We start from the raw sequence: 21,629 nt of genomic DNA on the forward strand, positions 1-21,629 counted from the left end.
TATATATATGGTAGTTTTTAACAAATGCACAGGTATAAATGTTGGCATGGTTGCAGTGGCAGTGTCTGTAGTGCATGGGTGGGCAAACTAAGGCCCGGGGGCCGAATCCAGCCCAATTGCCTTCTAAATCTGGCCTGCGGACGGTTCGGGAATCAGCGTGTTTTTACATGAGTAGAATGTGTCCTTTTATTTAAAATGCACCTCTGGGTTATTTGTGGGGCATAGGAATTCGTTTATTTCCCCCCCAAAAAAATATAGTCCGACACCCCCCACACAAGGTCTGAGGGACAGTGGACCGGCCCCCTGCTGAAAAAGTTTGCTGACCCCTGCTGTAGTGTTTTGGAAGTGGTGTTGCTGCTGGACCAGGCCCTAAGGTGCTGTTTCTTCCTCATTCTCTCTCTCTCTCTCTCTCTCTCTCTCTCTCTCTCTCTCTCTCTCTCTCTCTCTCTCTAGCATTCTGTAGCACACTGGCTATTCTGCATCAGCATTCATACAAACTTGCAAATGCAGTCACCATGAAATCCACACAGCTATTCCGAATAGCAGTTTAAGGGTGGGGTTAAAACGCAATTTAACACACCCTCACACACACACCCATATGGCAAAACACTCCACTGCACATGGTCCTGAGTGTGTACAAAAGTAGCTTTCTGGATCCTGGCCATAGCCTATGATGCATTATGCTAGATCAATTCACATAACAGATGATCCTGAAACAATATAGCAGCAAGACTTCAACAGGCCAAGAAATATCGTCTTATAAATGACAACTCAGTACCTCTTTTCTTACGCAACATGCACAGTTAAATACAAGTGACAGCGCATGCTGCTTTTATACCCGATGTTATCTTGTGTTTTCCCTTTGCCCAGCTGAAGAAGTGGGTTCTATCAACAGCAAATTTACAGCATGACCCTAAGCATGTTTACTCAAAAGACTTAATAAACATATTTAGGATTCTGCAATAGCATCCACCTCTTCTACTGGACAAAGGTATGATACAAGAATAAAGGTAAAGGGTAAAGGGACCCCTGACTATTAGGTCCAGTCATGACCGACTCTGGGGTTGCGGTGCTCATCTCGCTTTACTGGCCGAGGGAGCCAGCGTCCAGCTTCCAGGTCATGTGGCCAGCATGACAAAGCCACTTCTGGTGAACCAGAGAAGCACACAGAAACACCGTTTACCTTCCCACTGTAGTGGTACCTATTTATCTACTTGCACTTTGAGGTGCTTTCGAACTGCTAGGTTGGCAGAAGGTGGGACCAAGCAACAAGAGCTCACCCTGTCGTGGGGATTCAAACCGCCGACCTTCTGATCAGCAAGCCCTAGGCTCTGTGGTTTAACCCACAGTGCCACCTGCACCCTTTATGATACAAGCATAGGTGCTCCCAAAACATCATCCATAGGACTGCCAGTCACATTCTTATCTATCCCTACTAAACTATTATTTGTCGCCATCTGTAGAAAAAGGGGATTAACTTTAAGCAGCTTCAGCCAAAACTCCTTTTCCATATATGATAGAAAATGTATAGCTTACAGCCATACTATCCTGAACACGCCTCATCTCATCTGATCTCGGAAGCTAAGCAGGGTCAGGCCTGGTTAGTACTTGGATGGGAGACCACCTGGCAATACCAGGTGCCATAGGCTTAGAGCCTGGATAGCTCGGCTGGTTAGAGCATGGTGCTGATAGCACCAAGGTTGCAGGCTTGATCCCCACTTGGGACAGGCGCATATTCCTGCATTGCAGAGGGTTGGACTAGATGATACTCAGGAACCCTTCCAACTTTAAGATTCTATTGTTCTATGAATAAGGTCCTTCCTTGAGACATAACTAGAGCTCCGTGGTACAGCATTAGCCTTGCATGCTTAACCCATGACATTTCCAGATAGAGGCAGGAAAAGCTCCTGTCTGAAACCTTGGAGAACCTCTGTCAGTCAGAGTTGACAATATTGTGCTAGATGGGCCAATTGTCTGACTCTGTATAAGGTAGCTCCCAATGTTCCTAAATACAGACTGTGCTGGTGACATGCTTTGGGACTGTAACAGCATATCAGGGAGGAGCATTAAACCAACACCAAGGAAAAACCAAAGGCGTGATTTACCGACCACTGAAATGGTGCAGCCTCGATCTTGAGCCGCAGCCGGCATTCCCCCACCAGGACTGACAGATGACCAGAACATGCACAACAACTCCAGAAATTCAGCAGATGGCATTCCTGCAGAAACAAGTCATCTGCCTTGGTTTTTCAATTAGCAATAATAGCCATGTGTTTATGTAAAGTGCCTCCCACTGATAAGAGACACTTGGACATCAAAGTCGTCTTCCCTTCCAGCCTTCTTCTCCCCTCGTCTTTTTTACAAAAATCACAGTTCTAGCCTGTATTTTTCCTAGATAAAGAATCCACAGTACATACATCTTTTTTAAAAAATATCCCATAATCTTCTCTGATTAGCTAACCTCTCGTACTTCAAGCTGCCTCTGCTGTCTATTCTTGCAACCAACTCCCACCTATTTACAGAGAAAGAAAATACACTGAGTTCAGTGGAAAACACTCCAAATCAGTGTGCTTAGAAACATTCTACCATAAAGTGTTCATGTTTAAAATAAACCACATCAGGATTCAGGGCTTATCCACACTTTTGCCCTGTTCTTTCCTGACACAGGTTCACATTTAAAGCTCTGTGTCTGATAAGTTTTGCTCTGTTTTGACCTGGAGGTTTCTCAGTGTAAATGCACTCTCTAGCACTCAATTGGAACAAATTCTAGTTTCCCCAGAATTGTTGTTTGCTCCGATTAAGCTTGGGGCAGGGTAGAGAGCTGCTCCACAAGTCCCTGGTTTTGGTGATCATCAAATTGGAAGATACAAGGGGGGTGCAGAGAGAGAACAGATGGCGTGTTGGTTTGTAGAGCAAATGGAAATTTGAGCTACTCCCTTCTTCGTTAGAAAAGTTAAGACCAAAAACACTAGTAAGTGGGCATTAAAATAAACAACACCAAGCCAGCCATTCTGTAGTTCCTCAGAAGGGAATCAAAGTAACAGCTCAATTGTATTCCTGTTTATTACAAAACACAAGTAAACTGTTCGCGTTATGGTTTATTCCCAGCTAAAATGTGCATAAAATTACTGCCTATTGCTGCAAAATCTTACGCAAACGTGCTTGGGAGGAAGCCACATTGAATAGAATGGGGCTTACCTGTAAGTAACCATGCATAGGAGTGGGCTGTACAAGTTCTTAGGTGTTTGTTTCTAAAGTACAGTCTTTCACTGTATTGCTATAAAATAGCCAGTTCACAAAATTCTGTCTGTCGCTCTCAAGCAATGGCATCTTAAAGTGTAAGTGATGGATAAACAGAAGTCAGGGGACCAGCTTTAGAAGAGCGAATGGAGCAAGAGAAAAAAAATTCGCCCATCTTATCTCCTCCTAAAACACCATTGATCCCTGCTATGAAGCTCCTGCGGTGTGATTTGGCTGCATTTACTCCAACAGGCCAGTTGGCGGCACTGTTGATTCACGCTGATACAGCAACGTTCTGTTACTTTTGACTGATGCAAACTTTAGCCTCAGAGGCGGCAGATCAATTTTGGAGCGAATCCAGATTACCTAAATAACATCTGCTGGAAAACCTTGATTTTAAAATGGAAAAAAAATACGTATTTCTGCTCTGCTTTTGCTAAATGCCATGACCCCATAGTCCTAAAAACTGCCCAAGCATTATTAGAAGCAGGTAAGGAACCAGTTACATAATCGCAAGGTTGTCCAACATTTGCAAGGATTGAAAACCTCCTTGTGGGTCATCAGATGCTAATCAGCCTATAGTCTCCCCAAGGAGATGTTGCACTTTTCCAAGAAAGCATCAAGGAAGCCCAATAAAAAGAAACACATTTTGAAGAAAGCTTTATATTTTGCAAGCTTCATTTAAACATGTTCATGGGGCCACCTGCAACTTTTCACGGTTGCTGGCTTTTTTCCTAGCAAAGTTCTACCGAAAGCAGAAATTCCCAGTGCAAGGAATAGCAGGGGATTCTGCAGCTTTCAGTGACTCCAGGGGAGAGAGGAGCAGGCAATAAAATTTTTGGCTTCCTAGATCCATTTTAAAGATGATGAATTCACAGGCGTAAAACCTGAATGAGTTACAGGATCAAATTCTCCATCCAAGATTGCTTTCCAAAAATGTCGATTCCTCCTTGGTTTGATGGATATCACTTCCCCCTTTTGGCCCATTACCCACTGCAAGTATTTCATTTCCTGGACTGTTTCCCAGCCAAGGAAATGCTGAAAGAGCAGAGGAGAAGAAAGAAGAGAAGGGTCTTTTTCTAATGCCTCCCTAGTTTGCTGCTCTCATGGAAGAAACACCACCTTGCTGCAACCTTGCATCAAATACATTGAGTGATGCACATGTGGCCTGGGGCCATTTAAGTTATTACAGGTCTACTAATGAGTGCCAGCCTCCCATTTGGGGGAAAGTATGCTTGACATAGTTTGAAAACACCAGTGAGCTTCATATTGGCCCAAGTTGAAGCTTCATGTGGTGGAGGGTTCCACCACCTTAAAAAAAACATCTCTAAACATATATGCATTCGGAGTCCTGTGTTGCTGTTATCATTGTAACACAGTAAAGCCGCAAACTGTTGATTAAGCGAGAATGTAGGGAGCCTGCTGGATCTGTACCCTAAAAGGTTTGGCATTCTGGAGCGACAAGCTACCATGTAATCTAGGTACTCTCTCTAAGTGTGGTCTCTTATTTTTGGATAAGCGTCACTGGCTGGAGTGAAATATCAACCTGTGTAGTGAGAAGTCTTGTTCACCTACTAAAGGGAAGGGTTTTTAAGTTTCAGCTAACCTGTGATAAAAAGATTCTGTCTGCTGTGCCTAAACTGTGATGGGTCATTGGCATGTGCAAATTGCTATGTGAAGCCATGGGCATAGCCGTGGTTTATTTTAGGGGGACAGGCTTTATGCTGGGGTGAGGCAGAACCAAGTTATCTTCAATGCAATTGCTCAGTTATTTTTATTTATTTTCTTGATTGGAGGGGGGCAGCTATGCCCATGCTTGAGCAGCAGTCCATGAGTGATGCATATGCATGTGTGAACTGGTCCTTTGTTTCCCTACCAATGTAAAAATACCTGAGCAATAAAAATAACTGAGCAATTGCCTTGAAGATAACTTGGTTCTGCCTCACCCCAGCATAAAGACCATGTACGTTTCCGAGCACAATTCAAAGTGTTGGTGTGGACCTTTAAAGCCCTAAATGGCCTCAGCCCAGTATACCTGAAGGAGCGTCTCCACCCCCATTGTTCAGCCCAGATACTGAGGTCCAGTGCCAAGGGCCTTCTGGCGGTTCCCTCATTGTGAGAAGCGAAGTTACAGGGAACCAGGCAGAAGGCCTTCTCGGTAGTGGCGCCCGCCCTGTGGAACACCCTCCCATCAGATGTCAAGGAGATAAGTAAAGATACAACTTTTAGAAGACATCTGAAGGCGGCCCTGTATTGGGAAGTTTTTTATGTTTGGTGTTTTACTGTTCTTAATGTTTTTAATTTGCTGGAAGCTGCCCAGAGTGGCTGGGGCAACCCAGTCAGGTGCGCAGCATATAAATAAATTACTACTACTACTACTACTACTACTACTACTACTACTAAACTAACTCTATTTCTATCCCACCCTTTCTGCCAAAGAAGCCCAAATATGTGCTCTTACGACTCTCCTATCTTGGCATCTAGACTTCCTTTTCACATTAATATGTTGTGTCACTAAAGGATCACTGGATCCCAGCATGATAACATCTGTTGCCTTTTGCTTGACTGAGATTCCAGGATGGTATGTGTGCCTCACCAGTGTAACGCAGGAGTATTAACTCAAAAAGGTTTCAGATTCTCTGGGCATAAACGCCAAGCTGTAGGTCGCTAATGTCAGGGCAGCCAGGATTTCTTGCTACTTACACAGGGAGGAAAGAGAATGTGAAGCTAACCATTTAGGAATCCTTTTGACCCTTAAAGTAGCTGGAGGAAGCTAAAGGATACTTAAGGCTGCCACACACACCCCCTTGCTACAGAAGTTAGAGAGATGGACTGGGACCTGCGAGACAGGGGTTTGAAGTCCCCACTTAGCCATGAACTTCACTGGGTGGCCTTGGGCCAGTCACTATCTCTCAGTCCAGCCTACCTCCCAGGGTTGTTGAGAGGATAAAACGGGTAGGGGAGAACCATGAACACCACCTAGAGCTCCTTGGTGGAAAGGCGGGGTATCAATGTAAATAAAATAAGATAAAATGTGCTCCGCTGAATTCAGGAGTAGTAAACGTGCCTTGGAATGGGTTACAAACATATAAAATGAATTCTATGCTCATTGTGCAGTAGAAAGCTTTTCCAGTATTGTAAACTAATCCAGTGTTGAGGCAAGAGCACCAGTTCCCATCATCCATTGCACATTTTGTACACACCCTCCAGTCAAAGCGTGCCAGAAGCACAGGTACAACATGCCAGAAATGGAATAAGTTTGGAGAGCAGTTCCAGGTGGCCTAAGCAAGCAAACCGTTGCTGTTTTGCTAGCTATATGGTGAAGCAAAAGGATCTGGAGTCACAATCCGCTCTGAACTGGGGAGAACCAGTCTCTCTCAATTGAACACATGGAATCCTTAAAGTTGAGTAAAACCCACAATGTCACACAAACACACATAGAGGTACATGGAATTTTTGCTTGGTGCTTTAGGGCAAGCCACCTCATTTCTTAATAGCCATGTAACAGCAACCCCGAAAGAAAAGGAGATCATAGAATTGTAGAGTCAGAAGGGATCCTGAGGGTCATCTAGTCTCCTGCAACCCATATGAACCTTGGCATTATCAGCACCATGCTCTAACCAACTGAGCTATTCACTTGGAGTATCAATGCCTTTAAAAATTATTATTTCTAGACACCAGCTTAATATTCACCATGCCTTACTGATCTCAGAGGTAGTAGCAGAAACACGATGCCTTTATTAGGGTCAACGGAATGTCACAAGGTCAAGCCATGAGGTCTGTTCTCAAGGAGCCACAACAGATCTAGCAGGAGAGGTGGGACTTCAACATTACTTCTCAATTGAGTGGTTTTTATTATATATAAATGAAGTTTTGTTCAGAATACTTGAAAAGTGAACTCCAGGCTATCTAAACTGGGTTCAAACTTTTCTGCATTATCTTCAGTTCCTTTTGTGTGTGTGTGTCAGTCACTTACGGTGGAATTATATTTTTTTAAGTGGCAGTATTTATTTCCGTCAGATTCTGTGTGGGAGATAAAACTGAAAATCACAGGGTTCAGAGTCTGATGATAAATTCGCACAACCACTTTTTAAAAGGTTTTCCTCATTCAGACTAGTTCATTCACTGCATGTTAGGCAGGTTGTCACAGCAATTGTTTTGACTAGCTAAATCCACACGACTTGACTTCGGAATCTGGCCACACAACGCAACCTGGAAAATATCCCCACCCCCCCAAAAAAGTTTAACTAGAAAGATTTGGGCTGTTCCCCTGGAAATGACTTGGAGCAGGCACAGGCAGGCAGGGTGAATAGAACATGCAGAAAACATCTGCTTATAACTCAACATGGAAGAAATGGTTATGAGAATATGCTTATGACTCACTTAGACTCTCCCCCCCCCCACAACCGTTCTGTCAAGCTCATTGGAGAACCACATTTGAGATCTTTCAGAACTTCTTATACAGACTAACCCACCAAGTCTTTAGAATGGTCCACTCACAAAACCAGAATCACATATCCACACACTATCAAAATTGACTGCAGATATCAACTCCATTGAAAGAAATACATCATATGAATTCACCACTGTGCTATAAACCTCTTGAAGCAGGATTTATTGCTCTTGTTATATTCCCACTGTATGCAAAAATAACAATGCCCACATTGACTTCTCTAGGGTCAGAATTTGATTCAGAGTAAGTGGAATTTAGAAGAAGTAGTAAATCGGGTGTCTTTTTAGGGGCAGGGTATACTCCTAGTTCTTAATATTTAACGCAAGAGATGTCTGGGTTGAGACGCCACATTTCCTGCTCTGAAAACCTGGGACTGTTTGTGGACCTGTGACCACTCCAATGTTGAAAGAAATCTACTCTGCACATGTTCAGAGGTATTCTTCGTCCACTTTGTGGTCTTGTGTTTCTTTGTTTTTTAAGGTTGGGGTTTTTGTGCTTCTGCAAACATTCCAAGCTCCCCCAAGCATACAAACAACTCCCACTTGTTTCTCAGAGACTTCATTTCAGGGACAATGCGTTCAAAATTAGAGGGAGGGATAACAAATTATAATAATGTATAAATGTTCAAATTAGAGCACTGGAAGAGCCATCTGTTCCAAACTCCTGGCTACAAGATCAAGTTCCTCTGAAACCAAGGGCAGGACCCTCCAAACTTAAATCATGCTCAACTATTATGTGAATGAATGGATCTTAAGGCTTCGCTCATTGTAGGGTACTATGCAGTGTGGCCAGAAAAGCCCCGGAGTTAGAATAGCAGCAGCTGAGGGTCCCCACACATCTTGTAAGCAAGAGGGCTTTCCATTCAGCCCGTCATGCGTCCCCGCAGGAAGTTCCCTAATGTGAGGAAGGGAGAGTGCTCAAAAGCAGATTCACTACTAGTGATGAATGGGGTCTCCTGTCCACATCCCCCTCACTCTCTGGCACAAGGCGCTCGCAATTCGCCAAAACAATCGCTGGGGGGCAGCAGAGCACCGCCAACCTCAACGCCTCGCTGCTGTTGTGCGTTGTTGCAAAACCGCGCAGAGGACCAATCTGACCTCGCGGCTATAATTTACTGCTGCCTCTTCCCTTGGGAAATCAGAATATCTGGCACGGTCCAAGCCGACCCACCCCGCCACATCACACAGTCAACACAGCAGCCTTCAAGAAATCTGTGCGATTCCTTCACTACTTCTCTCTCTCTCTCTCTCCCCACACACAAATACACACGCGCGCGCGCGCGCGCGCGTCCAGCGTTTCTAGTGCCTGGTCTTAAATTCTAGACTTTCTTCTCTCTTTCATATCCCCCGCCTTCCCCCACCCCCAATTCCTGGTGTGGTGCTGATCATTGACTTTGCTATTTCCCGGTAGTTAAGGAGTTCCCCATCCCGTGCTCTTCTTGGCAGATCACGGAATTATAGAATTGTAGAGATGGAATCGGGACCCGAGGGTCATCTAGTCTAACCCCCTGCAATGCACGTCGCGTGTCAAGATAAGGGGTATGTGTCTCCACGCTAGTTGTCTTCCCTCCCACCCTTGCTCAACTTTATCGTGAGAAGTCTTTGCGGGGCGGGGGAGGCGAGGAAGCGAAGTGCGGACTCGACAGTTTTAGAAGAGGGAGGGAGAATATGATTCTGTAGCCGAGCAGCAAACCACATTCATGACCTCGCCAGCCCCAGCCCTAGTCAGCGATTTGGAGACCGCTGTTTTCCATCCGAATAGAAATCACCAAGGTCTTGCCTGGGAAAGCAAAACAAAGCGAAGTTTGCAAGCTGGAGTCTTCCTATGTTCCTCCGTCCCGCCCCCTCTCCCCTCTTCTCCTGAGGGGTCCCTTGTATTTTAAAAGTCACCTCCACCACCCTTCCTAATACCAGCACATAACAGATGCCTCTCGTTTCAAATCCACGCTCTTTCCTTTCTCCGTGTTTTTAAAAGCGGCAATATTGATACATACTCGAGAGCCATTGTGGCCTTCTCGGCAAGAGGGAAGGAAACTCAGACGCGGGTCTGAATCCCGAATATCTGGCAGCCTGCAAGAACTTCGATTTGCTACCAGGCGCGCCTTTCACGTGTTAGCAATAAGATTCCTAGGGCAAAACGTAACTTATGAGGCGACATTCTAACCACGTCAATGCACCTCAAAAAATCCAGTTTCCATCTCCTTGCTATGCACTCTGACCCGCGTTTCAGTGTCTTAGCATGAGGCCTAGATTTTGAGATGATCGCTGAAGAACAACATCTGGACGCTGGTTTGCGTCTGTTTCCTCGCTTACAGAAGACAGAACTGCATGTGTGAATGAGACACCACAGACCATAAAGACATGCCGCTGCAAAAGCCATGCTTTGCAGCCCCAGTCTGTTCACACGTCCAACTGCGAGTCACCAACGCATGTGATCAGATGGTGGCCATGCACGTGTGAATGGGCCCTCGGACTTCACCCCTATTCGATAAACCCATGGAGCAAAGGGGGAAAGTCAGGCATCAACCAGCCTGACTCGATTTAAGGGACCCTTTCCAGAATCAGCGGCGCGAGCTAGCTTCCAATCCAGAACAACTGCGCATTGTAAAGAGACGCCTCGACCTTATCTCAATGTTTAGCTTGGAGACTGCTTACGTTCACACGCTTTTCACAGCCTGCCCGTTTAATGGCCGCCAGGACTTGGTGGGTCCCTGCCAACACACCTTGTTAAGCCAGAGTCGCTGGCTTCGAAAGTCGATTGAAGGAAGGCGCCTTAGGAAGCAGCGCTGAGGCTTAACTGGTTCGAGGTTCTGTTTCCTCGCAGAGACCAAGGACGTCGCATCGGGGCTTTCGTTTAAAATAGAAGAGTGAATGAGGAAAGAGAGCAGAGAAAGAAAAGCTTAGACTAAGAGAAGATCACTCCTTCCCTGCGAGAAAACAATAGGATTGTCTGGACCAAATTCAAGAAACAAAAATTGGGGGCGGGGTGAAGCGAAAAGGGAGCCTTCCCCCCCCCCTACCGGGAGTTCTTGGCCGAGAAGGGTTGTGGTCTTCCTGGAAGATTTGCTATCAGATCACCTAGTGAAAAAGATCCCTCCAGGTTTCAGGGAGATCCGGGTCGTAGTGACTGTAGAAGATGAAAGGGACTCCCGGCTCCTGCTCCGGATTCTTCGTGCGGAGTAGATTCCAGGGTGTCCCAGCCCAGCGGTGTTTCAGAGTTGATTTATGTGGGATTTGGGATGAGACCCTTTCTGTAGATGAAAATTAGTTAATCCTTGTGATGCAGCCCTTTAGGATCGGGTGGCAAGAATAGACCCGTGTCTGCCAAAAGTCCCCTCGGTCAAAGCATCAGGAAGCAAAAAAATCTTAGTATAAAAGCCACTCGAATCAACGGTGGCCTATGGAAGGGATTCCAGTTAGACGGGGCTGCGATGGGAGAAATAGGGGGATCTGGCGGAAGGGCGCGCGGCTGCTGAGTTTTGGTTTCCTTCTCCGGGACCTCCGGATTTCACAAATGGGTGTCTCACCTCGGAACAAAGTGCCACAGAAAAAGTGCTGCAAGTGGAACTCCAGGTCCGCCCCGTTGGGTCAAGAAACGCGGCAAAAAGAGAGTGCCAGGGTCGTCCGCTTCGTTAACAAAATCAAGGTGCTCCAAGTCGCTTCACCTTTTGGGGGGAGGGGGGATGAAATGTCCATAGAAATGGAGAAGACAAATGCCCTTTCTTAGGCTCCAAAGAGGACGAGTGAGAGATACATCCCAGTTCTGTGGCCCTTTCGGAGCCAAACCAAAGCGATCTGAAGCGGAGTTGCAAAGGATTTCAGGGACTTTTTTTTTTCTCAAAGCAAGCAATGAAGAAAAAAACTCTCTGCAGGACTGTGTTTGTGGAGGCTAATCCAGAGTTTGATCCCGCCTCTCCCGCTTTGGGGGTTGTGTGCTCGCCCTCCCCCACCTCCGCCCGGTCCCAGATCCGTTTCTGTCCGCTCCAGCGGGTTGTCCCGGCCGGCCGTGTTCTTTGGATCGCCCACGAGCTGCTGGATAGACGACCCCGGTCCAAAGAAAACGTTGAGCAAGCGAGCGAGGAGAGAGCCATTTCCTGGTGCGCCCGCCCAAGAACTTTTTTCCAAGGCGACTCGGCTCGCCTTGCAGCGTTGGCAGCGCCAGACAAACAGCCCCGTCGGGTTTTCCATAAGCAGCGTCTGCAATCCCCGAACCAAAAGTTTCCTCTTCCTCGCCTGGTTCTCGGGTCCAGCTTGCGCGCAAGGCAAGGATGGGTCGAAGTAAAGTCGCGTCTTTAGGGACGTGGTGGGGAGGGCAGGGAGGGGGTAGTGGCAGCAGCCAGTCACTCCAAAGGACGAAAGTATCTGCTTTTGAAAGGATATTCTGGCCACATTTAGAGTGCCACTGGGCGCTCTTCGAATTAAGAGAGCAGATAAACAGGGGGGGGGATCTACCTCTGGATCTGGTACACTGGGATCACCAGATTCGAAGGGGCTTCGGTTTAGAGGGAAAGGAAAAGGCAAGGAATGAAGAGTTCTAGTGGTTATCGGAAAGAAAGAAAAGGGAGAGAGAGAGAGAGATCTGGATTTTAGGACTGCCACGGTTTCTTGCCTCTTACCTTCCGCAACAGGCTCTAAGCTGTTCCCCGACCTCCCTGCATCTGCTGAGCACAGGCAGGACGGAAAAACCAAGGGTGCATGGCTAGCTCCCCAGTCCTCTTCCTGCTCCGTGATTCACCCGCAGATTATCCCCGCTGTTTAAACGGGCATACACTCAAAAGCGGCTTCACTCCAGTTTGGGGCAGGCGCGCGCACACACACACACACACTCGCGCCCCTCTTTCCCCTCCCCTCCAGGAGCCCCCCTTCTGCTGCTGCCCCCCTTCCCCAGTCCCTCCTCCCAGCCCAGCTGCAGGAATGCGGCGCGGTGGCCCCTGCGCGCTCCGCCGAGTCTGGTTGTCATTAACGCTGCCAAGAAGCAGGCAGAGTTTTTTTTTTCCGCCAGCGCCGCAGCCTCCATTCAGACCCGAGTTCACAGCTCCCCGGAGAGCAACACCCGGAGAAGAGATCCCTTGGCGACTGGCTGGGGACACTTGCCTTACGGGCAGGAATCCGAATTGGAGCTTGACTCCGAACTGAGGTGTTTGCGCCTCCGAACTGTCCACTCCTGTATCTTCCCCCAACATCCCATCCAGCTCATCCCCATACCCGATTCTAGGAGATTCCCCACCTCTCCATCTTCCCCTCTGCTCCAGAGCGCTGCCTCTTTCTCGCTCCGCGCCAGGAAGAAAGAGAGCGTCTCACCTTGGCAGGAGGCGAAAGCTACTTTTCCACCACCTCCCCCCACTCTCTTTGCGACAAGCTGCCCCACAAATCCAAAAACTTTCCTGCTGCTCACCGTTGTTTCAGGAGGAGGCTGCGGTCTTGGACACACTGCCTTGGGATTCAGTTCCCTACTTGATCGACGGGGAGGGGGGTCGGTTACTTTACTTCTGCGCAAAGTCTCCCTCCCACCGCGCGCTTGGGTCCCCAAAGGCGCTTTCTTATCCCACCCAGACACACCGAGCTCTCCGTTTGCTAGAATCCGACCTCGAAAACGTCCCGGGGGAGGGGGAGAGAGAGAGAGAGAGAGAGAGAGAGAGAGAGAGAGAGAGAGAGAGAGAGAGAGAGAGAGAGAGAGAGAAGAAATCCCTTACCTTACCTTCTTGTGTTAATAATCCATAAAAAAATAGTACCGTAGGAGGAGAACGAAAACTTTGTTTTTGTTTTTCCACCCAAGTAAGGTCCCAGTCTCCCTGCTGCTATTTCCCTTTCTCTGATGGCCTCAGAAACAGAGTCCTGTAATTGATTCAATGCTAGAGACCATCCTGCCCAAACTAATCATTTGCTTCAAGTAAATAGCTGTCAGGAAATGAAGCCCCCCCCCCCCCGCGCTCCTTCATAATAAGAGCCTCTCTGGTTTGTTGGGCGCCTGAGCTCCTCTGCCCGCCTCTTACGCAGGCGGGGGGCGGGAAGGGGGGGTCAGCCCTGGCTTTCGGGCTTCATTTGGGACGGGGGCGGAGAAGTGCGTGCGTGCCTGTGTGTGTGTGTTGGCGATGGGGAGAGCTTGACCATATGGTAGAGGCTGGGGGTGGGAGGGGGACATTTGCACGACAGAGGGGTGACTTTATTTCCCCTTCTTCCCAAATGGTCCCAGTTTCATGAACGGACACAAGTTTCCCCTCCTCACACAGTCCCAGGGACGGTGGGTCGGTCAGCTGCGTAGACTTGGGTTAACGCTCGCCATGTAAGTTGATGGAGGGGCAATCGCGATTCGCGATTGTCCTGACTTGGTGGTTTATTTATGATACTGTCGTTTCACAGACTGGCCCTGCAGCCAGTCTGTGTGGAGGGAAAGCTGAGATGGGTTGTTGCGGATTAATCAGACCGCAGCTCCGGGAGCGCTAGCGAAGCCCAGGTTGCTACGAAGTATTTGTGAATGAATGGGGAAAAGGAGAGTGGGAGGTTTGGAGAGGAAGGAGGGATATGCCCATCCATCTCTTTTCCACAATGGTGGCATTCTACTGTTTCGTGATTTTTTTTATTTTGCTGAGCACACAGTCACAGGAACCATGTAAAGGTCTTCTTCTTCCCAAGGTAGATAACCAGGGAGTTAAGTTTCTATCCAGGAAGATATTCCTCTAGGAGCGTGAAACTGCAAGAGGGCTACATTGATCTGTGAATAGCCAGTTGGTAGAGCTATGATGAGACACCTAAGCTCAGGATCGTCGGTTTGAGCCTCACGTGGCCAAAAGATTCCAGGAGGTTGGGCTATAGACGACACTACAATTCTGTGATTTTACGACGGATCCGAAGCTCATCAAGTGTCACTCGAAAGACTGTTTTGAACTGGGGTGCCAGAATAGCCGGGTCAGATTGGAGTTTGGAGGAAGAGATGCCGTGAGCTTTCGTAGGCGTGTTGTGTGTGTGTGTGTGTGTGTGTGTGTGTGAGAGAGAGAGAGAGAGAGAGAGAGAGAGAGAGAGATGTTGGTGGGACAAGGAGATCTGGGCGCTATCATCGTGGGAGTTAGAATAGGCTGCTATATTTATTTTCCGTCTAGCTAGCTCGTAGGAAATGAAGCATCAGAACGCGCCGCTTCTTGCAACTTCGGAGCTGTTCCGCTTTGGTGGCCAAGGGGGCAGTGCAGCTCCAGGAAAGAGCGCGGGGAGGTGGAGGGTGCGGGGAGGCGTTGATCATCTCCATTTCAAGGCGCGCGCTAGAATAATAAATTTGGAAAGGAAAAAAGCAGCAGCAGCAGCAGCAGCAGCAGCAGCAACAACAACAACAACAACAACAACAACAACAACAACAACACCACCACCACCTCTGGCGTAAACTCTTTTTCCTTTCCCCAGCAAACTGCTTTTGCTCTCTTTCTCCCTTCCTCCCAATGGAAAATTCCTGCAGGGGTTTTTTCAGCTCAGTTCAGTTCATCACTCGGCTGCCAGATCTGCTTGTGCGGAGATGCTCTCTGGCCATCCTTGAAAACGCACTGCCTCTATCTATATAGGGAGCGGGTTGCTCTCTCTCTGTAGAGCCATGGTGGGTCATCACCATTCCAGATTCTGCTTGGAAGAAGAAATATAGTCCAGGAAAATGATCGCTCGGGCTCTAAGTTGGTTGGGAAATTCTATTTCCCCTCCCGGCTCTCCGTCCGTGACACGTGTCCATCCACCGTGTGTTGTTTGTTTCTGGGGCTGAAATCAGGAGCAGCTGGCTGAAGGGATCTGGCATTTCTAAGGGCGAAATGGGACCTGGTGGAGGCAGAGGAATTGGCTGCCTTGCTGTCAGGGCAAACTTTCCCTGCTCATGTCAAGGATCCCCTCTGGTTGTGTTTCCAGCTTTCGTTCCTCTGAGCTCATATTGCCTGCAGCCCCCTTAGCACGGTCTCTTTCCAAGACTGCATCGTCAACTGGGGTGAATGCGCAGCCCTGGCCTATTGCTTCCACATGTTCCTTCAGGAAATCATTGGAGGCAAACCTATGAACAGCCCCTTGTTCGGAATGCTAACAGGATACCGTATTGCCTGGAGAGGAATGGCACTCTGCAATCTGCAGCTCGGCGCCAGGGAAGAAAAATCCTATCTGTAACTTACCTTCTCGGAGTTGATTATGGCTGAAAGGCTAACACAGGAAACACAGGTTTATGTTATGGATTGGCGGGGGGGGGGGGAGAGAAATCTCCCGAAACTGACCGGTTGCAAGAACTCACCAGCCAATTGCTTCAGAGGCTCCCGGGGGGTGGGGGTTGAGTTTGGACTCCAACAAGAGCGCTTTGGTGTACTGGTTTGTGGATTGCAAGCCTCAGCTAAGCTCTATGGAGAGAAGGGAGGGAAATCATAATCATCAGCTTAATATGTAATAGAAAAAGGAGTGTGAAGCAATACAGTACACAGTAAATAACAATGATCAGTGGCAAAGATGCTCCATTGGCAATATCCCTCCTGCATGGGGTGGAGGATGGGGGTGGGGAGGTCACACGACCAGATGTGTAAAATCCTTTGGATTTAAGCCGATCAGGTCTCATTGTTGTCGGTGGGCTTCCGTCTGCTTCTATCCAAGTTTCTACAATCTAACCGAGTCCGCTGGATCTGCCCGTGCGTCGTCAACGCGCAGGGAAGAAGAGGAGAGGGCTGGAAAGCGGGGGTTGGGGTTTTTCTGTGCAGATAAAAAGCCTGGAAAACTGATAAAGGGTACTTTTGTTTCAGGATTTATAGTCCAGGCCAGATGTGAAGACGGAGCTACTGCTCTGGAAAACAGAAAAGAAAGGAAGAAAGATAAGGGGGGAAGAGGCGGGAAGAGCGAGGGGGGGGAGACGGGAAGAGAAAAGCATATTCTGTTTGTAATTAGGTGCCTGATTTGAATAATGCCTTTGTTAGGACTGTAAGCCAGGAGAAACGGAGGATTTGCAAGTGAGATCGGGACAGAGAGGGCGCATCTCACATCCCTTCTTCTGATGCTACAGTTCATGGATGGACAGATCTATGGATGGATGACGGATTGACATTGGGCAGCTTAATATGAAGGCAGCTCATCTATCAATAATAGTAGAGGGGGAGGTATTACTGACATGCGCGCACACAGAGAGAAGAAGAAGAAGAAGAAGAAGAAGAAGAAGAAGAAGAAGAAGAAGAAGAAGAAGAAGAAGAAGAAGAAGAAGAAGAAGAAGAAGAAGAAGAACCCTTTCTTCGACTTTGCAGGGAGCGAGCGCTAAAGAGAGGCCAAGAGAGGCCTTTGATCCCGCGATGTTATTCTAAGATCCTACAAGATAGTTGGAGGGAGAGGAGCAGAGGTGCCACCCCTGTGTGGTCCTCCTGCGCTTGGGAACAGGGCGAGAAATCCTCGCTTTCCCTGCCTCCAACCCCCTTCCTCTAAAGCCTGGGTGTTTATTTTTTTTTCCTTATCTAGGTAGCTGGGGGTTGATAGAAAGCAGAGAATATTCACACCATATGTGCCCTTGGGTAAGCAGACTGTTGCCCTGGCCCCCTCTCACAAGCCCTCAGCTGTCTCCTCGCCATTTGCTGGGAAGGAAGCCCCGCTGGGCTGAAGTCAACCGCCTCTCTCTCTCTCTCTCTCTCTCTCTCTCTCTCTCTCTCTCTCTCTCTCTCTCTCTCTCTCATCCCTCGCCCCCTTCTCTATCCTATTGTGCTCAGGAGCCAGCCAGCTCTCGTTCATGGCAGGGGTGTGCTGTGATCGATGAACTGTGGCTATATTGGCCCAAAAGGGAAAGTGCCACAGGCGCCCTTTCCATCCTGCGTGTCGACTGTGTGGCACTGTGTGGCCACTGGAAAGCCAGGATGCTCCAGGGAACAGTAATTGCCTTGGGAGGGCAGTGGAGGAGGCGGAAACGAGCTTCGCGTGCAACTGATCAGAATCTGTTCGTGCGCATGTGTTTGCGTGTGCGTGTTGGGGAATTTTCAGAAACATCATCTCCCTCTTTCCCCCAAAGTAGTCTGAAGGACATTTGTTTTTCACTGACTAGTCCATTTTAAGCTTCATGCGAATTGCAACGTCTCCTTTAAGCACCACATTCTTCATATATATGCAGAAAGAAACTGTAGCCGGAGTGTTAGAGGAGGGGCGAATGTGTATTCCTCTTGTTAGGCATCAATCTGTGAAGAAGAGTGTCTGTCCTCCTTCAGTTATCCTTTTTTGGGAAGCTATCAGATCCTAACAGAGAATTAGACTCTTACCAGAAAGTTTGCCTTACAGCGCATTCTCTAGGTAGCTGCTCAAAGGTAAATATCAATGGGGCGTACTCCCAGATAAATGTGTCTATGAATGAATGCAGCACCAGTATAGCTTTCATTAATGTTATAGTCCAGTGGTTCCCAATTAGCTAAGAACCGTTGTTCAAAAGCCAAGCCATGAAATTTGATTTATTTATTTTTTGATATCTTTATGGTAGTTTTTGTTGTGTGAATGGTGCACGGACTCCTTTAGTGGGTTATGCGGACCCCCTGCGGCCTATGGAACCACTGTTGTTGTTGGGATTAATTGCCGTACTTTGTGAAAACCAGCGGAAGAATCCAGTCCACAGCTTCCCGAAGAGTGTATATAGACAGTGGATTACAGGAATGCAGGATCGTTACACCTGAGGGCTGTTTCACACGTGCGTTGGTGGCCTGACTTCAAGGGAGACTATTGGTGTATGGGGGCGGGCTGATGTCTGAAAGAAAATCATTGCTGTGGTGTGTTGGGTCTGCAAATGGCTCATTCACAGGACGGCTGATTCACACGTGCAAGCATTGATGCAGTCATCAAGGTGATGGGGCATCAGTGTGTAAAACATATGTGAACATCCTGCATTAAATCCCTGCACTTTCCCCGGAGGGAATGTATTTCGTTATATTTGAAACTGCCCTTCTTTAATCCCTCTCTGTCTGGCTGCCATTAAGTTAGGATTGATACATTCTTCGTGATGATTGATTGATTGATTAAAGAAACTAATGTTGAATACGGTATATCGCAATCAATCTTGTTCATTGAGGGAAGGTAGTGTATTTCTGCTAGTATTGTCTAAACAGCCTATATAAATACAGTACAGCATAGATAGATAGATAGATAGATAGCCTATAAACACACACACTATATATATATATATATATATATATATATATATATATATATATATATATATATATATATATATATATATATATATTCTGATATGAATATGTTTTTATGTTCCCATAAAAAATTACTTTCCCATAAGCGTCGTATTTAACGCAGATAAAGGAAGTGCCTCAGTCTGTTGCCTTTATTAAGACATCACACCTCTGGATTCCAATCGGTTAATCAATACCTCAATCGAGGAAAAGCAAAGCAATGAATGGATTAACACCTCCTCCCAAATACAAAGAGGAGGAACTTGGATATTTTGAAACAGAACTTGCTTGGCACATACGCTCACAGCCAGGCAAATATACTTGGGTTCGCAGCATAAAACACTGTTCATTGCAAAATATTATGTCTACTCGGGAGGAATCTACATTGACTTCAACGAGACTCTCCCAGGTTGTAGCTTTAATAGCTTGACAAATTCATATTATTTCCCATAAGTGCCTGTTTTATGGCAAGCTTCCTATTCTTTCCGTGTTCCAGTTATTTTTATATCTTTTTTTTTTAAGAAGGCGTTGAGTGAGGGCTAAAACATCCACTAGGTTTTAGTAGACTGAGCTAGAGCCATATTTTTGTAAGGCTTTTTTTTAAGGACGCGTTTCAAATCTGATTTCTCAGTTATATAGATTTTTTGGCAGCAGTTTTTTCTTTTGAAACAGAAACACTAAAAAATTGCCTTGCTGTATCAAATCAAAGATCCATCTAGTCCAGAGATCAGGGTTCCAAAAGTAGGCAGCCAAAGATTGAACATCCCACTGGGACCGATGGGAACAGATCTGAGGCATCCGCAGTGCTCACAACAATAAGCTAGTGGATCTAATGGAGATAGGACAGGCGGGGCAGGAATAGTTCTTTTGAAGAAGATAAAAGAGATAAAGTGGGTTTGGCTTGCGCGCTCGCTGCATTGGGCAGCCATGCGATTGCCATAAACGCTCTCAAATCTGATTGGCTGGTCACTTATAGAGAGGGGTGCCTCATCTTCTATAAATAAAAATAATACCGTATAGCGTGTCGCATTTCTTCGAGGTGTTAGTATGGTGGCCCTTAAAGTTCTGGCTCTTTAAGGTCTTGGGGCAAAAAATGAAGACCAGCTCTTAACATATTTCAAACGTCCTCGCGTCTCAAGTCTACAGCGAATGTGACAGGCTGACAGCGATCCAGTCTATGGCTGTTTCTGCTCCTGGCACGTTGTAAAAGTGCGTGCGTATGCGCGTGGCGTGTTCGTGTGTGTGTGTGTGTGTGAGAGAGAGAGAGAGAGAGAGAGAGAGAGAGAGACAGACAGACAGACAGACAGACAGACAGACACTAACAGACAGACAGACAGACAGACAGACAGACAGACAGACAGACAGACAGACTATGGAGGAGGCTTGGTTCTCGCTACAGCATGAAGGGATAGCGAGATGGCTTTCTCCGCTCATCCATACAACCTCCAGCCTGGTATCTCTTCAGACCTCTCAAAAAGAGCTTCTTCCCCGCCATTTGATGCCTCTCCTCCCAACCCCCCTTCTCCCGTGAATACGGGCTAAATAAATATTCCTCGCTGGAAGTGAGGGACGTCCAGAGCTCGTGTTATGAAGGGCGGGAAAGGAAAGGGGGAGGAGGACTCGAGGCGTCTGTGCTGCAAATGGCTCCCGTCCCGTCCCCGCTCTGAGGTCAAGGCAGTAATCCAGCCAACTCCAGCCCATTTCTTCTGGCACTTGAAGCAGAACCCCAAAAGCAACAGTCAAAACAAAACCCACAGTTGCAATGGAACCAATAACGCGCGATTTGCAGCTTCAAATAAGCTTCTTGAGGGCAGTTATAGCCTCAGGCTGCCCGGTGGTTTCAGAGTCGCCCCTCTCCTTTTCCCCAGTTTTACCCAAATCTAGCTCTCCCCCCTCGCTAACTAAGGGAATGATCACTATATATATATATATATATATATATATATATATATATATATATAAATATATATATATATATATATATATATAGCCCTCAAGAGGGTAATTCGACCACTGCCGCGTCTCTACCCTCAGTTTTCCAGTTCCCGCCTTTATTGCCTCGTGTGGTGCAGTGGCGACGCGCGAGGGAAGAAGCGCTCGCTCGCAAGCCATTGGGAAGCCGAGTTCCCTCAGGCGAGCACTGTGTGACTGGCGGAATGATTTTCCTCGCAACCCAACTATGGCGAGGGGGATCTGCCGCCCAAACCAGCTTTTCGGAGTAGTGAGGCGAATGTTGTTTCTTCTGTCCCACAACAGACGCCCAGATACATGAAACCCTCCTCGCTCGCCCCATTCAGCGTCCATGTATGTACCACGACGGAGACCGCGCGGGTCCATGTTGACTGGCTGAGCGGTCGAGGCCGAGGGACTCACTCTGAGGGAGGAGGGGAGGAGGGAGTCCAGAGCTGCTCGTTAAATTTCCTGCCATTTATTGAGTCGAGGGTCTGGGAAGGCAGGCTTTTCCAACGCCCCCCGCCTCCTTCAAGCTGCGCGCCATTCGCCCTCCGTGGACGCAGACGTGTTTCCTCTCCCCTCGCGCCCTTTTCTCCCGCCTCATCCCAAAGGGGGGAAACAAACCCAGCCGAGGCGGCCTCTTCGTTCATTTCGCCCCCTTTTGTTTTGACTGCAGCCAAGGGGAGGTGTTGCTCTTGGGCTGGCCTTTGGTTCAGAGTCCTTCCCTGGCCCTCTTCCCTGACATGGTCGATTATCTTTTTTTATTTTATTTTATTAACTTCGTAAATGGTGGGGGGGGGGTGTGCGCTGGAACTCGCAGGAGGAGGAGGAGGAGGGAGC

At 47.6% G+C, this 21,629-nt stretch overlaps 1 protein-coding gene, 1 long non-coding RNA gene and 1 pseudogene across 7 annotated transcripts in view; 2 read left to right on the top strand and 1 right to left on the bottom strand.

Annotated features, from left to right (window-relative positions):
* Positions 1-13,759, bottom strand: part of PDGFRA (platelet derived growth factor receptor alpha) — a 54,409-nt gene extending 40,650 nt beyond the window's left edge. Inside the window, exon 1 of one of the 6 annotated variants that reach the window (XM_060278787.2) lies at positions 13,391-13,759. The gene's annotated coding sequence lies outside the window, so the exon portion shown is untranslated. Of the gene's footprint in view, positions 1-10,415; positions 10,436-10,770; positions 10,952-12,308; positions 12,503-13,087; positions 13,138-13,385 lie in introns of those variants that run through there. The other 5 variants (XM_060278788.2, XM_088659311.1, XM_035112086.3 and 2 more) reach the window with 5 other exon arrangements.
* On the top strand, positions 1,531-1,649 carry LOC118084587 (5S ribosomal RNA; annotated as a pseudogene).
* Positions 13,760-13,884: 125 nt separating the features above from the next.
* LOC148687301 (uncharacterized) overlaps positions 13,885-21,629 on the top strand; it is a 58,985-nt gene continuing 51,240 nt past the window's right edge. The window contains exon 1 of the long non-coding RNA XR_015947399.1: positions 13,885-13,975. This is a non-coding gene — a long non-coding RNA (uncharacterized LOC148687301). The remainder of the gene's footprint in view (positions 13,976-21,629) is intronic.

This window comes from Zootoca vivipara, chromosome Z1, assembly GCF_965207765.1.
Source record: "Zootoca vivipara chromosome Z1, rZooViv2.hap1.1, whole genome shotgun sequence".
Classification (NCBI taxonomy): Eukaryota; Metazoa; Chordata; class Lepidosauria; order Squamata; family Lacertidae; genus Zootoca; species Zootoca vivipara.